At 38.4% G+C, this 21135-nt stretch overlaps 1 protein-coding gene across 4 annotated transcripts in view; it reads left to right on the forward strand.

Moving 5' to 3' along the window:
- The first annotated feature begins 4058 nt into the window (after nucleotides 1-4058).
- LOC136871587 (DNA ligase 4) overlaps nucleotides 4059-21135 on the forward strand; it is a 202351-nt gene continuing 185274 nt past the window's right edge. For 2 of the 4 annotated variants that reach the window (XM_068227154.1, XM_068227157.1), the window contains exon 1: nucleotides 4059-4169. The gene's annotated coding sequence lies outside the window, so the exon portion shown is untranslated. The remainder of the gene's footprint in view (nucleotides 4170-21135) is intronic. The other 2 variants (XM_067145025.2, XM_067145024.2) reach the window with 2 other exon arrangements.

Raw genomic sequence — 21135 nt, forward strand, 5'->3', positions numbered from 1 at the left:
TACAGACGATGCTGAAAGTGATCTCCTTCAGCTGCAATGCAAGCTTCACATCTTGTAATGAGATTTCGAAACAAACTTTGTAGTTCATGGACACCGATAGAACGCACAATGTTCCTAAATTCAGTTTTTAATTCTTCTGCAGTTCGAGGATTATTCCTGTAAAATTTTCGTTTAAGATTTCCTCGTAGATAAAAATCACATGTGCTTAAATCAGGCGAACGAGGGGGCCATAAGCCTTTCCTGATGATCTGATCATCATCGAACATTTCCCGTAACCGTCACATAGAGCTACGCGCCGTATGGGCCGTTGCACTATCCTGCTGGAAATAGCCGGAACTTTTCTCTTCTTCAGTCAGTTCAGCAAAAAAATGGTTCCAGAATGTTGTGAATATAACGGTCAGAAGTAATCGTGTCCTGAAAAAATATCGGACCGATAATTCGTCGGGCACTGACAGCGCACCACACACCCACCTTCAAATCGTGCAGAGGTCTCGGCTGTAAAATGTGCGGGTTGTCTATATCCCAGATTCTATTGTTTGTGAAGTGACATATCCACTCAAATGAAACCAGGCTTCGTCGCTCATAAAAAGAAAGTTCGGATCCACAATACCGTCGTGGACACAACTTATTAGCCAATTGCAAAATCGTATTCTTGCGTTGAAATCTGTAGGCAGTATGTTATGGACTGAATGAGTCCGATAAGATCGTAAACGTAACAATTTTGTTGCTTTACGTGCTGAAGGTGAAATACCATTTTTCTGAGCTACTCTCCGAAGCGACTTATGTGGACTGACCTGGAGTCTTGCCTGTATATCTTCTAACCTCTCTCGTGTGAGAGCTGTTTTCCTTCGCTTCTTTTTCTTATTGCTTACGGAACCAGTACTACGCCATTTGTAAACGAGCTGATGCACGTAAAGTTTTGATGGTACTGTCCCACGGGGAAATTGTCTACGGAATTTTCGAAGGCACCTTTTAACTGGTTTCTTCTTCTTGTGCAAATAACACTCGACCACAAATACTCTTTGCTCGATATTTTATTTAACCATCGTGATAATAACCTCACAACACACCTTAAAAGTCCAATATTTTCTAACTGAGGGACAGAGTGACAGCTGTGCGCTGCAGAGAACACTTCTTATCTCACCGTGTTGACAGAAACCATATGGCGCTTGCTCGGGACTTTCCACGGCATGCGAGAAGAAGTCTGAACACTTAAATTATTCTCCCTGTACAAAATGCAGAAAATCCAAGTTATAAGTCAGTGTATGTGTAGAAGCCAAGGCACTGAGCCCAAGGTCACGCGCAGGTGAAAACAGCAGCCAAGTCTTTCGTAGCGCATATACAGTACTCGCAAGTTCAACTACCAGATAACATAGAAAACAAAGGGAGGCATAGCAATCAGAATAAATTCCAAGGTGTCAGCAGAATAGCGCAGAGATTATTTTCTGGACCTTTACCCAGGAGGTATACCGTGGTAAGTGCATAAAAGAAAAAAGGGAGGGGAAGCAGGGATAACAAAAACAGCCCAAACAACAACGTTTAAATCACAAGATGTATTGCAAGACCACCAGAAGGAAACATTTTTACAATCAAGAACACCTTTGATGAATATGAAAAAAAATAACAGTAATTACAACGTATAGGTGCGTAAGCAAGAATTCGAAACTTTGCATAGAACTCCTCAAGGGAAAGTAGATTTTGAGATTGTAACAAAATCTTCTGTGTTGGTAATAGAAAAATAATTTATAAGGACGATGATAGAGACTATGAGTAGACCTAATTATAACCCTATTAACAAAACATAATATTGTGGCTACTCCTACCACTAATCTTTCATACCTTCATCTCTTTCACACAATATACGTAACATTTGTTTGAGCGCCTGTTGCTTTTTAAATAAAAAGAACAAAATTTGGTAGAGCATACCTCTTATATCAATTATCTCAAGGCGTGAGGTGATAAACTCACATATCTGGCAATATACAGGGATATGGATCAGGACAATATAAGATTACGGTTGCATTTCCTCAATTGAGGATTGTACATGGAACTGGAATCACTTATTATAATTAAAATAAAACTGAGTTTATGAGTATAATTTACGTCACAATGAACAAGCATTGACGTCTTTTAATTTAACAAAAAAATATATATAGTGAGATTTGCGGTAATATTTTAAAAGATAATTTAATCTAAACAAAGAAAGCTCTTGGCATGAACTTGAAGTGAAATGTGATATCGCCGCTGATTACATTCTTCTTCATGTTATGAATGCATAACATGTCTGATGCTTTAATTACCTGATGTCTGCATATACCGCTGATGAACTTGAAATTCCTGGAAAAACCTATGAGCTGAAGTCGGGAACCGTCTGCTGTTATCTTCTTAGGTAACCAGGAGTTGATCTACATACCATGTACGCGTGTATTAAGCTCCAATGTAGTTACGTCCACTCTATATATTATAAGAAATTGGAAAATATTATTGAAACATCTTGTGAAGTTCAACCTCACAAGTAGATGATGTTTCTTTATCAGCATAGTACCCGTCTCTGCTCGGATACAACCACCACTTGTAGACCTCCTCGATTATTACAAGACCTCTTCAAACACAACGCTTAGCTCTGACCATCACTGTAAGACCACTTCTTCCATTTGATACATCTGACTGATACATATGATCTGATACCTCTCACCACCGTTGCATCGACTTTTATAACCTCGTGATGACCACTCATATCCCTACTCCCTGGTCATCCCTTCTACCTCAACATACAGTAGCTGGCGAATACTGACACTTTGTCGCAATCACGTGCCCACGCACTCATGTCATCAGTCATGTGTCGTATAAGCGTACCCAAGCGGATTACAGTTGACTATGCTGCAAGAGTCACCGGGAAACCTACTTGCACATAACATTCTGAGTTAAACTTAGCCTCTATTGCAAAATATTCTGCCAGCTCATCTGGCCAGAGTTAGAAGCCACAGCATGACTATATGAAACCAACAAATCTCACTTACTACAATACAGAATAATTACAAACAAATTTCACTTGAAGTCCGTCAAGAACAGTACGGAAACCTGACATCTAGCGGCCAAACCGTGAACACGGTATATCTCGTAGGCAACGCTCAGATCAATTGCTCAGACCAAGACCAACTCTCCATTCGGGCCTCGTACGCCGCCTGGATCGGAACCACTCCACCTCGGTTCCATGTTACCTTTAATATTACGACTATCCGACATTTTCATTCCGACTTTATTTTCAGTACACATCCTAGAAAGTTCTATCTTTTCGAAAATAGTATGTTTTCTAAGAAAGTGATATCTGTATGTTCTTTTGCATATAGTGCCCGGGTGCAACTATCGTGCTTACTGATTTTTCTAGAACAAGCTGGAATATTCCGTTTTTGTCGATCTTTCCTGAACATTGTTCTATCTGTGAATTTTTTAGACATCAGTTTTTTCCCTATCTAGTCAAGGATTTATGCCGTATTCTTCAGTGTCACTTTTTAGGAATGTCTGACTGATATTGGAGAGACCGCACATGTAAGGGAGTTTCGCAAGATTCGACTAAAAGTGCATTTGTGGGTGTTGACTTCAGAGCTCCTCTGCTGTTGCGTAGTGTATATTATATTGACAGATGTTAAGAGTGTTCAAGTTCGAACTTGATGCCAAGTCACTAAGAGTATTCCATGAGAGTGATTTTCTGGATTAATAGCATGTGTGTCCTTTATGACGAAGTGTTTACAGGGGCGAACGTTTTTCATTGTCTGTCTCTGTTGTTTAGCAAGCCACGATTACGGATTGTTCTAGTGAAATATAGTGTTATGTCACCCATTTACATGAAATCCAAGATAGCTGTGCATAGTCTGCAGTTTTAAACTCTCATTTTTTTTTTTATTTTTTTTTTTTTGCAATAGTCAGAGAGTATTGACTGGGTGAAATGTCTTCGACAAAGCCCATAAGCATCGCCAACAACAACAACAACAACAACAACAACAACAACAAGACCAACTCCACATGGAGTCGACATTTCGATATGTTGTATCGATAGAGTCCAATACAAAGATGGTGACTTTTTGACTACATGTGACTGATGTTTCATGTTGTTAAGTAACGTTTTCGGTGGGTGTCCGTACATACTGATGGTTGAGTAACTTTTGAAAGTAGGTGTTTGTATGCTACTTTTTTATTTTGCGTTTAATTGTATATTAGTACAGGAAATTTGACGTTTCTTGTTATCAGCTCTTGACAGTACTTCACAAACCTATATATATTGCCCTAGAGTTTCATAGGTTAAGGACATATTTTTTATCTCAGAATTCAATCTCTCAACACATTTGGATTACGGACTTTGCATTTCCATCTGTCCACCTTGATGTTGGAGTAGGTATTTATTAATAGGTAGGCCTATCCGTGAAGTCACTTCGAGGTTAGGTGTTTTGTTTAGGTGGGTGAAATTTTGATCCTCGAATCGTTTCATGTTGCTACTTCCATGAAGTATTTATTTAAAGTGTGTTATTATGATTTTAGAGGAGATATGACTACAGCCTATAGTGATTTGGCAATGAGTCTTGCAACTGTAAGATTTAATCCAGGATGTAATATGTTCGAACCCCACTATTGACAGTCCTGAAGATTCACACCATGTAAATGTTGGGGGGCTGTGCCTTAATAAAGCCCTTTCTGTCTTAGCATAACTGAAATCCTGTATGTGTTGGTGCGAAGTTCAAAGGCTTGTGGGTGGAGGGTGGGGGAGAAGGAATTTGATCACAAATATTATATAATAAGTTGAAATAAAATGCTGCCTCAGTACAGTGGAAAAAATCAATACACCCTTATACTAAGTTCTAGTCAGGTAAGAGTAACTGAACTCAATTCTCAAGATTGGTTTCTACATTACAACCCTATAGTAAGTTTAAGTTTCAATTAGCTAAGAGTAGCCCTAACAATCAGTGATCTGCATTTAGGGCTATCGCCCAGGTGGCAGATTCTCTATCAGGTGTTTAGGGCCTACCCTAGGTTTTTCTTAAACGTTTTCAAATGACTTGAAAATTTATTGAACATTTCCCTTTATAATTTATTCCAATCCCTTACTTATTATCCTATAAATTAATATTTGCCCCAATTTGTCCTCGTGAATTCCAACTTTATCTTCATATAATGGTTTTTCCTACTTTTAAAAGAACTGGGCGAGTTGGCTGTGCAGTTAGGAGCGCGCAGCTGTGAGCTTGCATCCGGGAGATAGTGGGTTCGAATCCCACGTCGGGAGCCCTGAAGATGGTTTCCCGTGGTTTCCCACTTTCACACCAGGCAAATGCTCGGGCTGTACCTTAATTAAGGTCACGGCTGCTTCCTTCCAATTCCTATCCCATCTTCGCCATAAGACCTATCTGTGTCAGTGCGACGTAAGGCAAATAAATAAAAAAACTTGTAGAAGCTCCACTCAAGCATATTCTACTAATGTCATTCCATGCCATCTCTCCACTGACAGCTTAAAACATACCACATAGTCAAGCATCTCATCTTCTTACTCCTAGTCTTTCCATCCCAAAGTTAGGAACATTTTCGTAACACTACTCCTTTTAATACCAAATATAAATGGTCTGTTATTGGACATTATAAATTTTCCAGCTAACTGTTGCCAGTGTTACGCCCCCGTGTGTTAGGCTGGACTCATCAGTTGGTACCTAGCACACCCACCAAGACCCATGGCTAGTGCATACCGTGGACGCCACTGCAAATTGTAGCCACCGGCTGAGCCCAGCCTAGCACACGGGGGCGAAACGCTGGCAACCAGGAATGAGTTAGGTGGAAAATTTATAATGTCCAATAACATACCCTTTATATTTGGTATTATAAATTTACTCATTCGGAACAAATATTTCTGATTCCCTATGGGAATCAACATCTATATCACATTACTCCTTTGTCGGAAATCACCAAAAACATATCGTGCTGCTTTCCATTGGATCTTTTCCAGTTCTCTTATCAAGTAGTCCTGATGTGGGTCGCATACACTGGAATCATACTCTAGTTTGGGTCTTACCAGAGACTTATATGCCCTCTCCTTTACATTCTTACGACAACTGCTAAATGCTCTCATAACCAAGTGAAGAGATCTGTAACCTTTCTTAACAACCTTGTTAATATGAAGATCATTCCTTATATTAATACCTAGGTACTTACAGTGTTCCCACGAGGGGGTAACATCACGCTATCAACACAGTAATTAAAGCTGTGGACATTTCGTCTTGGTGAAACTTACAGCTTGACTTTTCATCCCATTTGCCATCATGAGTTGCTGTCTATCTCACAACTTTGTGTAGGTCCCCCTGCCGTTGCCCACAATCTTGCAACTCATTTACTACTCTACTCAGTGAAACATCATCCGCAAATAACCTTATCTGTAATTCCAGTTTTTTACTTATATTATATATATATAAGAAAACATAAAGGTCCAATAATACTGCCCTGCAGACCCCCTTCGTAATCATTACAGGATCAGATATCACTTGACCTACTCTAATTCTCCGAGTGCTATTTTCTAGAAATTTAGCCATCCATTCAACCTCTCTTTTGTCTAGTCCAATAGCCCTCATTTTCGTCAGTTATCTCCCATGATCTACCCTATCAAAAGCCTTGGATAGATCAGTAATAACACAGAGCATTTGACCTCCTGAATCTCAGATATCTGCTATATCTTGCTGGAATTCTACAAGTTGAGCTTCACTGGAATACCCTTTCCAAAAACCGAACTGCATTCTATCGAACCACTTAGTAATTTCACAAACTTGTATAATATAATCAGAAAGAATGCTTTCCCTGAGGTCACAAACAACACATATCAAGCTGACTGGCCTGTAATTACCCGCTTTATGTTTGTCCCCGTTTCCCTTGTACACTGGGGCTACAATTGCAAATCTCCATTCATTTGGTGTCGCTTCTTCGTGCAAACAGTAATCAAATAAGTATTTCCAATATGGTCTCATATACCAACCCATTTTAATTTGTTGTTGTTGTTGTTGTTGTTGTTTGATTTGTCTATGGTTTGATGTAGCTCTCTATACCACCCTATCCTGTGCTAAGGTTTTCATTTGTATGTAACTAATATATTCTACATCTGCTCTAATTTACTTGTCTTATTCATACCTTGCTTTACCCCTTCCGTTCTTACTGCCCCAATAGCAAACACTCAAAAACGAGTAGGTTCGCCTTCCAATCAGAATTCCTCTTCATCTGTGTGTCCGTATGTGACAGGAACGGCCGAATACGGGAGGTGCAGAATTTTCCGCAGAGGTGGCAGAGAGTCCCAGGTGGAGCAACCATTGTTCTCCTTTTTTGTTCGTTTTCCTTCCTTCGTTGCTTCTTATCGTTCGCTATTCACCTACGGTTTTCTTATAAATAATGCACAGTAGAGTTGTCCACCTATTCAATACTAAGTTGTATTTACAATATTTACATTACAAGGGACTAGTTTCAACCCTACTCGGGGTCATCATCAGCCATATTAAAACATACACAATATTTGGCGAAATGCTAAAACATGTTTTCTAGCAGTAAGGAGCTTATGAATAAGTAATTTATAATATGAAGTGTAGCTGAAATGTTGCAAATGAAAATGGAATATTACGTGTGATGTAGGTGAGTAATAATTAATACAAGTACATTATACATGCTAAGAACTCTGAAAAAAAAAAAAAAAAAAAGTACAAATAAGGTGCTCTGTGTTGTTAAGAGACTCGTGGAATTCAGTAGGTCCTGGTAATACATAACGGTTGAGGACCGAGTGCTATGGCAATAAGAGTGCACGCAATGTAAACTGTCACATATATAAAAAAATATAAGTATGCATAATGTCTGAGTAACAAAATATGTAGTTATTACTCTCTAGAAGAAGAGTCGACTATACACTATTCTGTTTAAGCCGAGAATTTGGCAATTGGTGTATCAAGAAACCAAGCCGTGTTGATGAGCTGCATGCTTGATTGTTGGAGTTGTGCAGAATGTGAATTTTTTTGAATTCTTGTTGAGAAGAAAGTAGACACTGCGTGTGGTGATGTTAATTGGTGGAATTCTCAGTTCATAGCGGAAAACAAATTGGACCTATTAAAATTGAGAAAAGCCAGTAAAAAGCAAAGTACGCGGAAAGAGGAAAAAAATTACCACGAAGTGAATGGACACTTACCTTGCGCTGCGGGGTGTGTAGCATACCTGATAGTGTGCGACTGCTGGCGGAAGGGGAAATATGGGCGGGGAGGAGGGCAGGCGCATGCAGGTTGGGTAGAGTAGAGGTGGCTTGCTAAACCTTTCCTATCCCATCGTCGCCATAAGACCTATCTGTGTCGGTGCAATGTAAAACAAATCGTGAAAAAAGAAAAGGACCGTACATTCTTCAGTATCCTTGTACTTTCTTTTCAGCCATTCTTCCTTAGCCGTCATTTTACTTTCTATCTACTTCGTTCTTTAATCATCTGTATTCTTTTCTGCCCTCCTTATTTCTTGCATTCTTGTATTTTTGTCATCAATCAATCAGGTTTAGTATCTCCTGAGTTATCCAGTGATTCTTAGTTGACCTTTCCTTTCATCCTAAACTTTCTTCAGTAGCCCTACCGACCTCAGTCTTTATTCTTCTTCTGTTGTCTTTCCTTCAGTCTTTTCATTTAGTCCTTGTGTAACATGTTCCTTGAAACAATCCCTCACACTTTTCTCTTTCAGTTCTCTAGATCCTATTTCCTTGCATCCTTTTTTTCTTCTTCAGTTTCTTCAACTTAAAATGGCATTTCATGACAACAATTTGTGATCTGCTCCTGGGAAAGGCTTTCTGTCCAACACCGGGTTCCTGAATCTATGCCTAATCATAATGGGGTCTGTTTGATACCTTCCAGTGTCTCCAGGTCTCGTCCACATATACGGCTGTCGTTTGTGGTGTTTGAACCAAGTATTAGTGAGGACTGAATTATGATTTGTACAGAATCGAACCAGCTGACTCCTCTTTCAATGGTGAGGCCAGTTGGCTCATTGAGTCAACGTACCCCATAAAACTTATGCCAACTTTTCCTGACAAGTTTCCTTGAAATATTTGTTCTTTTCTATCTCCTTTAACACTACAATAAACTTAAAAGTGCTCAGATGTGTTGATACAAGTCTTCAGTCCACACAGGCACTACGAAACCAACTATAATTACTCTAAATATACCAAATATAATTACTCGTAGGTTCTCCGGGACTACAAAAGTGCATTATAAGAAGAGGGCTGCTCCAAACACAATAGAAACTTGTGACAAGGACTGAAGGTAGATGACCACGCACTGTTTAAGTGGCGTTCGACACAACTGCAGGGTTGCCAAGTTATTAATACTGTGCCAGTCCAACCAACTAGACCTAGCCTCCCCTATCCATGACTCCAGTTCTTAGTCATAACATTGATACCATCTTCGTCTGCTATGCTTATTATTCCATAATGTAATTTGCCTCCACTTCCATGATAAACAGCGCACAGCTCGTAGTTGACATTTTTCTCACAGGAGCGCTAGTAGGGTGTCGCTCTTCACAGCCTTCTTAGTTTCATTAGGCAAGCATTTCCCTTGTTACTGTAAGTGGTTTGGTGTTTTTTGAAGTGTTAGCGATTGTGAATCAGTTTCATATTTATTAGCTAAGACTGAATGAGTATAACATTTTAGGAACGTGGTATGAATATCTGTTGCACAGTTTTCCAGAGTTGAAGTGAATTAACTGCATGTTTTGTAACCTTCGTTACTGCAGGTTAATACTGTACATAATAGTGATTAAAGAGGGAAATTTTAAGCTAAAAAAAAAAAAGAACAAAAAACTTGGACTCAACCAAAGCATCGCAACACAAAATATTATCAAACGGGTTAGAAAACATGACAACTACAGAATGGATATGGGAAGCAGCTTGGAACCCTGAGAGGCAATGGAACGTAGACTTTTGTGATGAAGGAAAACTGAGAGGGTAATTGCCCTTGGATTACAACATTTTATTTTAAAGTAAAAGCATTTCCAAAACTCGAGAAAATTTTAAACAGAACTCTAGCAACATACCTTGAGACATGCACAGAGCGGTAAAGGAAATTTTAATAAATTACAAGTTGTTGGGCACTAAATTCAAACATATCGAAAACCTATTCCAACAGCACACATCAATTAACCTGAGGGCTAGTCCCATTCTACACTAAACAAGAGAACTAATGAACATTTTCCCAACCTAAGAGGTGAAAGAAACACTTGCATCATCACTGAAACACTTCAGTAAATGACCAATTGAAATCAATTACATAAGAGTGTGTAAACAGAACTACTGGACGACAAACCTGATGGATAAAATTAACATTAGTACAGAAAAGGTTAAAAAGGTTTTGCCTCCAAACAAATTATAGATGATCTTACCTGAGAAGCTAAGTCATTTAGACAAAATTAGCAGTGAATGTGAAATTCGAGGGCAAACTCCTGCATTTTGGAAGAAATAAAGGTATTGCTTTTAAATTCAAATTAAATTAAAACTTGAAAATGAAAGAAAGAATGAACAATGCTTACGCCGAGATAGCCAAGGTTCCAAGTGAGGAGCTCGGGTTGAGCACGACCACTTGCTAACATGGTCAGATAATCAAAGACACTGAGATCACCTTGCTTCCCTGAAGAAGCTGGGCAAGATCGAGAAACAGGAAATGGTGCAACCACCAAAGAAAACCAATCAGAATGCAGAATTCACCTTCGAATTTCACATTCACCAACTACATTTACTTTTATTTTCTCCAATCAAAATACTGTTCTTTCTTGCTGACTCGGTGAGAATTAAATGTACGAGAAAAGTTCATGCTTGTGCAACAGGAAACGCGGTTCCAATACTGTGCGTGCTAGTTGCGGGTGTCCCACAATAATTTGACCAAAAACAAAAATGTTGAAATCCACAGATTAACACGTTGAGTGCCAAGCGACCCCATATGGGTACGTGAGAGTAGTCAAGTTTTTAAACTTCACGTCCTCATATGGGGTTGTACGTTCGTTCTAAATCGAGAACTGTATGAACCCATTTGGGTGCGCAGTAAGTATGTGATTCAAAGCTGTATAAGTTCTCTTCCTGCCATCTGCTGGTCGTCTATTTAAGTACGTGCATAGTCCACCTTCCATTCCTCAATTCCTGTTTTGGCGCGACCGGGTACGTCAAGAGTGCTTTGTAGGGTGACAAAGTCATTGTCTCGTGCACGGATTGTTTATGTAAGTGTGCAGTGCTGTGAGTGTCCTTTTCTTTTTTTAAGTCGTTACGAGTAAATCGAGGGGTAAAATAGTGCAGATAGTGTGGACAATATATCGAACAAGTCGGACAATGATGTAAAAGAAGTATGTAGTTACAGTGATTTTGAACCCTGTACAGAGCAAATAGCGATCTCGCACTTCATCCATATTGATGAATTACAGTCTTCAGCATAGACATCCCCACTGTATTCTGGGTTTCCAAGCCAGCTGTTGCAACAATTATGACCGTCTTCAACGATATAGTCACTGGTTTCCCATGTTGCACAATTATTGCTGCTAGGTTCTCTTCCTCAAATTAAATGTTATACAAATAAAATTATATTCTTATTCAGTATTCCGTCACTACTAATTCTTCTTATAATACTATTCTGTTACATTCTAATCAACCAAATTTACATGATTTTCATTACTTTATATAACAACATTTTATACAAAAATTTCCTAACCTAAAATTGGAAGATCGTCATTTACAAACATTTCCTGACCTAAAATCGGGGATCGTACTTTTTTACGGCTCCAGTATGAACAAGCTAACACATCTCTCATAATTAACAGCATATATCACGTCCCTGCAAAGGAAAAGGTAAGTATGACCGAGCGGCGGGACAGTAACTACTGTATAAGTGCGACCCCATATGGGGTATGTACGTACGTGTACAATTCGTAATGACCAATATGACCCCATATGGGGTCGCAATATTTTACCTAATATACATAATAAGTTGACTTACTATATCATAAATACATCCTCATTTCAGCGATCATTTGCTTGGTTAAGCCTGTGAACGTTTTGGCACCAGGGAGTAACTCGATGTTATTAGCTCACGACACTAGACGGCAATCCTATGAAATTCAGGCTGGCACTCAACGTGTTAATGATATTTTTGACACAACCCCCCAAAAAAAAAGAGAGTTTTTAAAACAGACAGTTTAAAATGTTCTGAATAAGTCCAGGTTTATGAGATCAAAACAATTCTTCCAAATCCAATACAGAATGAAATCCTTTACAAAAAATAAATAAATAATAATAATAATAATAATAATAATAATTAAGGAATAAAATGAGAAATTTCAAATCAATTCCCACTGCTGTCTTTATACTGTCACATGGGTCATTATTTTCATTATTCTGCACATACGTATGCATCAAGGAAAAGTCGTCGTCATTGTCATCATCATCATTTTACAGTTCCAGTTTCCTGGGTAGCCTGTCGAGCCTCTTCCATTTCTTATTAAGATACGTTCTGTTGTTAATGATGTCTACTAGTGTTCTTCCATCTTAAAATTGTCCATCCAGTGGGTTCTTTGTCTTCCCGCCATCCACTTTCCTGCCATACGGGTCTCCCAAGTTAACATAAGCTGTCCTTGTTGGCACCATTCTCGTTAGATGCCCGGACCACCTTAGTCTGGGATTAAGACATCATTGTTAGATCAGGTCACATATCCAGTCTTGTCCAGTTTTGTTTTTTAAATTGTGGACCTCAGGAACTTCATCTCAGAAATATCCAGCGAAGTAATAATGTTTGTCATAGGTGCCAAAATGCTGGAATAAGAGTGGGAAAGTAAAGGGGATTTCCTTTCACTAATTTCCATGCCATTCAAAGCTCGGACAAAAATGGCTTAGTACTATTTCTAGAAATGCATTTGTACCCAATTTGGGAAGCAAGAACTTCTTTTGTATGTAGGCAGTTGATTTTTGCCTTGGGTTGAGAATTTAATATATTGAAGGATAATGCTTCCCCCACTGTGTTTTAAGATTGTCTTGTTTATGAAACACATATAATAACCCCGGAAATGACAACAACAGTAAAACATGCGAACCATGGAAAAAGAGGAAGTTCCATGATGAGTGCATGGTTCAAGGCAATAACGTTACTACAACAGCAGAAACAGGAAGTTGCAAAAAAAACTGACACGACATGCATTGTACCAATTGTACCAATTTGACAAATTATAATAGCAAGTCCCTTGAAGTTCAGACTGAAAATAATGCTCACAATAATTATTTAAGAGCCACGAAGCATCTGTTGTCACCAAAAATACAACTGTGATGTGAATGGAAATTTAAAAAAAATAATTTGGAGTGGAGCTAGAATCCCAGAAGAGGCATTGCACTAATATAACAACCAGCACAGCACATGTTTAAATTCATGCTAGAAATTATCAAATGTAACGCTTTCAATATAAAATGTTTATTTCAGATCAAAGTGAAAAACTTTAGTAAAATATCACCCATATTGCCAGAAAATTCTTTGAAACATTGTGTAATCTTGGAAATTATTTCACCTAAATAGTACAAGTACACTAGAGACATTTTGTTTGAATTACCATCAAGGAGCACCTTGAGGTGCCAGATAGGGTGTACGTCACATGAAACAGGTGTAACAGACCTTCTGAAAGCCAGGCTTCAATTAAAATGAAAAAAGCTGAATGAAGTGGGTTCGAACCCCACTGTTGGCACCCCTGAAGATGGTTTTCCGTGGTTTCCTATTTTCACACCAGGCAAATGCTGGGGCTGTACCTTAATTAAGGCTATTGCCGCTTCCTTCCCAGTTCTAGGCCATTCTATTCCATCGTCGCCATCGTGTAGGTACGACGTAAAGCAAATTTAAAAAAAAAATCTCTGTAATTATTGATGAAATGTCTGTCAAACAGTAGATACAGTACAATTAGGGGTTAGATACAATGAAGATTACTGGGTTTTCTGAGTAAAGAAACGTATGAAGGTATTCTGCTGCCTACTTCTTCAGCTGTTAAATGTATTAATTACCTTATGTGTTTAGTATTTCATTATTACTAACTAGAACATTTAAGTAACATCAATTCAATACAGAAATTTTCAGTAAAATAAGACATATTTCAAGCAAAACTAATATACTTGATTATAGGGGTGGCAATATTGCACATGAATGGGATATTTGGAAAGATTATTCCAGCAAGGCTCAACGTTTTGGATTACAGCAAGATATAGCCAGTATTTTAGATTCTGGAGGTCAAATGGATTGTATCGCTATTGACTTATACTGGGCTTTTGATAGGGTAGATCATGGGAAGACTACTGATGAAAATGAGGGCTATTGGACTAGACAAAAGAGTGGTTGAATGGGTAGCTAAATTTGTAGAAAATAGTGAATTAAAGTGGGCAAAGCATGATCTGATCCTGTAACGATTAAGACGGGGGTCCAACAGAGCTGTATTATTATACGTTTATGTTCTTATATATCGCACACCCAGTAAAACACTATTGTAATTCCCTATGTTATACGGTAAAACCTCTGATATCCATTTTAATGTGGCACCAGGTGGTCCAGATAACACAATATTGGGATATTGGAGTGTATAATTAAAATGCAATCAAATTCATATAAAGATTATGTAAAGTTTTATTTTGTAAGTAATTTGGCCTATGATAACTTCACTCCAACAGCTGCTAGTCTGCTAACAGGCTCCTTGCTTCCACTTTGCACCCATCACCTCTCTCTACCTGTAGCTGTCCTATTTGTCACTTACAGAAATGTTCCTTTAAATTTCCTCTGCATTTTTCCTGTAAAATATTTTCTAGTGTAAAAAGAACTTATTTTAGAGAGGAAATCACCATCAGTCCAATCCCATTCGTCAGGTAAAAGAAAATTAGCAGTAATTTTAGGAAGGAAGTCAAAAAATCATTCTACCAAGCTACTTGTAAGTAACAATCTTTTTAATTGAGGAGGATCTTTGCAGAACATATTGCGTTTGATGTAATTCCGTATAGTTTTCATGTGGTCTTCATGCTGCAAATAAAATTGCGTCAAACCTTGTTGTTTCCTATTGTAAATGAGGCTTGAAAAATGACTTTTTTCAAATTGTATTTTGTCCACTGGCATTATCGGAACAATCTGTGTTATGTACATGGTCCTATTTTGTTATGCTAGATACAGTGGAAGTTTGTTGCATTCTTTTATTGGATCTTCTGCAAATGAGGCACCATTTGCTTCACTACACATGGAAAACTGTCATCTTACTCGCGTTTTTATCTGTAATATACAGTACAATCTTTCTTGTAAAAGCATTAGTTTCCTTCATTTACTGTCTGGCTCCATGGCTGAATGGTTAGTGTGCTGGCCTTTGATCACTGGGGTCCCGGGTTCGATTCCTGGCATGTTGGGAATTTTAACCATTATTGGTTAATTTTGCTGGTACGGGGGCTGGGTGTATGTGTTGTCTTCATCATCGTGACGCCCAGGCCACCTATGGGCGTCAAATCTACCTGTATCTGGCGAGCCGAACATTTCCTCGAACTCCCGGCACTAAAAGCCAAACATAATTTCACTTCCTTCATTTACAACAATGTTCCATAATTTAGGTAGTTCAGTATAATAGTACAAAATGTCCGAAGTGTTTTTCTGATTTTCGTACAATCTAATTCTAGAATGATTTTAGGTTCCTTGGTGCATGCATAACATAGAGGAACTACACTTCTACTGCTCATGATTACTTACCTGATTTTGCTAAAATTAGTTTTTTGTTTCTCTTGTAAACTTTTAATTGAGTGGATATAATGTGCTTTGCAATGATACTTCTCAGTTATTACGTTTGATGTATAATGTAACTACCTTCACCTTGTCGTGACATAATCTCTCTAACAGTGATTTGCTGTGTGTGCCAAAGCTACTCTGTAGCATGCCACCTGAAACAAACTTTGTCTTTACATTGAATGTAAATTACGTATAGTTGTTAATACTTAATTGTGAATCTATTGAAGTGCGATACGGACCATGAAGCTGATTTTATGTAATGAAGTGAACTTGTATGAAGACTGGATTAATACAGAAAACGGCAGTAAAGCAGTGGGTAGGAAATAGAAAACAGAACGTAAAAACCTGGAGGTTGATGAAGCTCTTAGTCTACGGTTTTCCACAGTAACTCAACGAGGTGTTCACATCAGCGGCCCAATGTTGAAATTAAAATCTGAGAAACTTGCAAAGAGAATGGGTCACAAAGACTTTATACTGTAGGTACAGATGGTTGGCTAGTTCAGTTGAAGGGGAAGCAACGCAGACGAGACCAGATTATTTTACCGAGCCTCTCCAGGTGGTGCCGTTAGCCTACAAACTTAAAACAACTCGCTGATTCAAATAAAGTCGTGGATCGTGTCATTGTACTATGCTGCTGTAATGCAATGGAAAGTGACAAGCGAAAGTTTGTGGTTATTGGTGAAGCTGCAAAGCCATGCAGCTTTAAATATCTTTGTGTATGCAGTTTGTCGGTTACATATTGCAAACAAGAATGCATGGATGACTGTGGCAATTTTCTCAAAGTAATTAGAGGCCTGAAATTCCAAACTACAGGGAGGTTCCAGAAAAATCTTGCGTCTCATTGATCACACAACTTCACACCCCCCTTGCTTGTTAGACTGAAGAACATTCAAGTCGGTTTCCTACCACCCAACACAACTTCTTTAATTCAACCACTTGATATGGGCATCATAAAGAATTTGAAAGTTTATACCAAAAAATGTTGGTGCAGTATATCTTGCAAGCTGTTGAAGACAAATTTGTGACAGCTACTACAATGGCAAAGAGGTCAAGTTCTGCAGTGACTATACTACATGTGTTTCAGCTTGTCACTGTTAGCTGGCTAAAAGTCACGTGTACAATGATTCAGAACTGCTTTGCTCATTGTGGTTTCAAGGAGCCCAGCTATGAAGTTTCCAGTGCAGAATCTAGTGAAATCTCAGAGGAATTGCAATGCAAAACCAAATGTGAAGAGTTTTTGTGCATGTCGATCTGCCTTGCTGTGACAACAACAAACATCTTGACAACAAAATTATAGAACAGATGGCAGAAAAGAATGGAATTGAAGAACTGGAAAGTGATGACACCGATGACATCCCACCCATTCTATGCCACTTGAGAGGCAAAGAAATGCATTGACCAACTTTGGCTGTACTTTATGGTCTCATGGCATCATTGAACAACTATGCAGACTTCATTCAGACACAGAGTATAAAGAATTTACACCAAATAACTACAGCAGTTATTGAAATCATAACAGGTTGTATGTATACAGTATAGCTTTTTCCTTTCATTTCATTTGTCATGAATGTGGGATACTAATTACACACTGACTACATGATACTATAATTAATGAACTATCATATTATTTTATCACTCACTATACTAAATACAGTACAAAATTAGGAGAATTCATTTTAGTGAGATATCCAGTTAATTGAGAAGATGTCTCTCATAAGCAGCTTCAACTGTACTTTATTTTCAAATCAATGTCTCTACAGTTTAGAGACAGTAACCTCTGGTCACAACCTAAATAAATCTATATAAATAAAATTGTAGGGGGTCCGCTGTCTGTAATTTCTTTTGTTTTGCCAATTTTACAGATATTTATCCGTTTTAGGCCAACTCAAGACCGAATCGGTGGTTTTTACGTTTCGTGTCTGTTTGTTTGTCTGTTTGTCTGTTTGTCTGTCTGTCTGTTTGTCTGTTCCACCATCACGTCGAAACGGCTGGATAGATCTCAACCAAACTTCATATTTAGAGTATACTCATCCCAGGGAAGGTTTCGATATACATATTGTTTTAAAATCTTTGAATACACGGGGGGTTTATAGGAAAACCAGAATGGTTTTTCCACCATCACGTCGAAACGGCTGGATAGATCTCAACCAAACTACATATTTAGAGTATACTCATCCCAGGGAAGGTTTCGATATGCATATCATTTTAAAATCTTTGAATACACGGGGGGTTTATAGGAAAACCAGAATGGTTTCTCCACCATCACGTCGAAACGGCTGGATATATCACAACCAAACTTCATATTTAGAGTACACTCATCCCGCGGAAGGATTCGATATGCATATCATTTTAAAATCTTTGAATAGACGGGGCGTTTATAGGAAAACCTGAATGGTTTTTCCACCATCACTTCGAAACGGCTGGATAGATCTCAACTAAACTTCATATTTAGAGTATACTCCTCCCGGGGAAGGTTTCTGTATGCATATTATTTTAAAATATTTGAATACACGGGGGGTTTATAGGAAAACCAGAATGGTTTCTCCACCATCACGTCGAAACGGCTGGATATATCACAGGAAAAACAGAATGGTTTTACTCCATTTTCTCTTATACTATTGATTTTCTGTAAACTTTGTTTGCCGTACGTGAAACGTCTCTTCATTATAAACAACTTTCGTTATGTTCATAATTTACCTTACTCTTCACATGACGGAGAAATTTACAATTTTCCGCTGGTATCATGCTCTGCATTGAGTGACCGACAGATTGACAACGAACCTACAGGTTACCATGGCAACGTCTCTGACTGCATGCCAGCAGGGAAGTAACGTATTGCCATTTTCCTCATCACGCTTTTAAATTCGTGGTTGTTCCTCGGGTAGAAGGCAAGAGAGGCGTCAATCGGCCTATCTGCGGGATATTGGCGGAATATCGTTGGATGTTATAACCGCCCTCGAATAGATTAGGTAATAACACCATTAGTCATCTTCTCATTATTTGTTTACCTAGGAATCACTGGATCTAAATTTCTCCTCTGTTACCGCTTTATTATATCCATAACACACACTAGCATAATTTATTGAGGGGATTTGATTTTCCAATACGTTAACTTGGCATTTACATATTTGTCGTTATCCGGCTGTCTTCAGTTATAATCCATTTTCTGTTACTTTCAACTTTCTTAACTGTATTATTTTCTTCCTTAATTACGCCGTATGTACGCGAGTGCTACGAACTACTGGATGTATTTCCACCAAGACTCATGTTTAGAATACACCTGTCCTTGATAGGTTTTAGGGAAAATATTGTTTCAAAATCCCTGAACTGACTGGGGGTTTATACGAAACCGAAACAGTAAATTTGCACTTCCACAAAATATACACAACCAACGTTAATTTAAATCTACCTGTCTTGGTAGAAATTAATTTATAAACTTTTTTTCTCATGTGCATCATTTCGATACGAGGATTAAAAAGGGAGATATCATTAACGGACCGTTTTCCTGTACAAGTCCCATCGGACTTAACTCACGAGCGGGTGCGTGTAAAGCGTATTCCTTACAACTTGAAAACTACTGAAGACATTCGAACCAAAATTTATATTTAGCATCCACCTGTCCAAAGGTAGGTTTTAAACGTAAATAACATTTCATGTTCCGGAATGGACTGGCGGTTTATAGGGAACCGGAATGGTGATTTTACTCTTCCACAATATATACAGAACAAGACCAACCTGACAGGAAATCGACCAAACGTGATGGAATTCCACCTCTAAACCTTTTTCTTAATGTGCATTTTTCATAAATGGTCACTTTTGCAGGTTAAGTCCAGCGGACATAGCCCAAAAGGTGTTTTACATGGAGCAGATTCCTTATCTATATAAATCAGATCGTAACGACTGTGTGCCTCTACACTGAATATTTTGGCGAAATTTTCGTACAGCATTCCGTTATAAGGGGTAATAATGATCATCTCCATAATTTTTGGTTTAGTTTCCTGAAAGTCCTAATTTTTATCCGCCTTGCCCAAAATTCAGATTGCGGCATAATCTGCCAGAAGAAAAAGAAGATAATTGAAATTTGATAAAATTATACGTTTTCGCCTGTAACGAACGGAATACATCCCAGATCATTACATTTTCCACTTTTTATACCCGAAGAATATCGAAATATGCTGGCAATTTTAATGATGGTGCAGACCTTCGGAAATTCCTATCACATAACGGATTGCACAATCTCCGTTCAATTTGGAATGATCTACAACCTTGGTCTTTTGACTTTTGCCGTATCCGTATCCCATTTACGTTTGATTTTTCTCTATTAATCGATGTTAAGTCAATTTGGAATTTTCACATGCATAATTCATACTTTCAGTTACATATATGAAATACAGAATCATCATACTCTTCACGAAAATTGGCCCACCCAGTAGGCATATGTGAGCCAAATGCTATGTATGTAGCTGTCACATAATTATCCGAAAGGTAATGTAATGTGAGAAAATCTTACCAAACCTTTACCCTGTTCCACGTTTCTAACTCAGTCTGACCCAAGAATAAATGACATATCATAGGACCAGCCATTTAGGCCACTAAATCCGGCGTGTCTTATGGTATAATCCTTTGTTGATATGACGTACGTTTAGTAGCAGTTAATCTGTAAATGAAGGTCTTCAATATTGTAAACACACATACACTTTCGTATGTCGATCTATATATATTCACTGATGTCGATTTTTAGCTATCGAGAAAGGGTGGGTCTGATATTGTAATCAGTACTCCCCACACCGACTTTGACTGGCAGTAGGAAAGGGTTCCTTCTCCAACTCATGTGTAACTGTCATTAGTAAGGAAGGCCTACAATTGTAATGAATAGTTCCCTTCTCGATTTGACTTGCAGAAGGCAAGTGAGCATGCAGTTTTGTTTATAACTCCCCTACCCGATTGTGTTTGGCAGTAGGCAAGGGTGCCCGCCATTATAAAGAAATGTCCTCATCTAAAATGTGACTGGCATTAGGCATAGTGGCCCGCTATTTTGATGGAAACTCACCAACTTGGTGTGACTGGCAGTAAGGTAGCTGAAGTAGGAAAATGGACCTGGCATTATAATGATAACTGCACAACTCAACTTCGAGTGATAGTAGGGTAATTGCCTACCATTATAATAGAAACTCCTTAACTGTAATCTGTCTGGAAGTAGGAAAGGGGGCTGCCATTTTAACGATACTCCCCAAATCGATTCTGTCCGCGTAGTAGGCAATGGGGCCTGCAATTATAATGTAAACTTCCCAACTCGATTGTGAATGGCAGTAGACAAGTGAGCCTGCCGTTATATCACAAA

The sequence above is a fragment of the Anabrus simplex genome, chromosome 4 (assembly GCF_040414725.1).
Source record: "Anabrus simplex isolate iqAnaSimp1 chromosome 4, ASM4041472v1, whole genome shotgun sequence".
Taxonomy (NCBI): domain Eukaryota; kingdom Metazoa; phylum Arthropoda; class Insecta; order Orthoptera; family Tettigoniidae; genus Anabrus; species Anabrus simplex.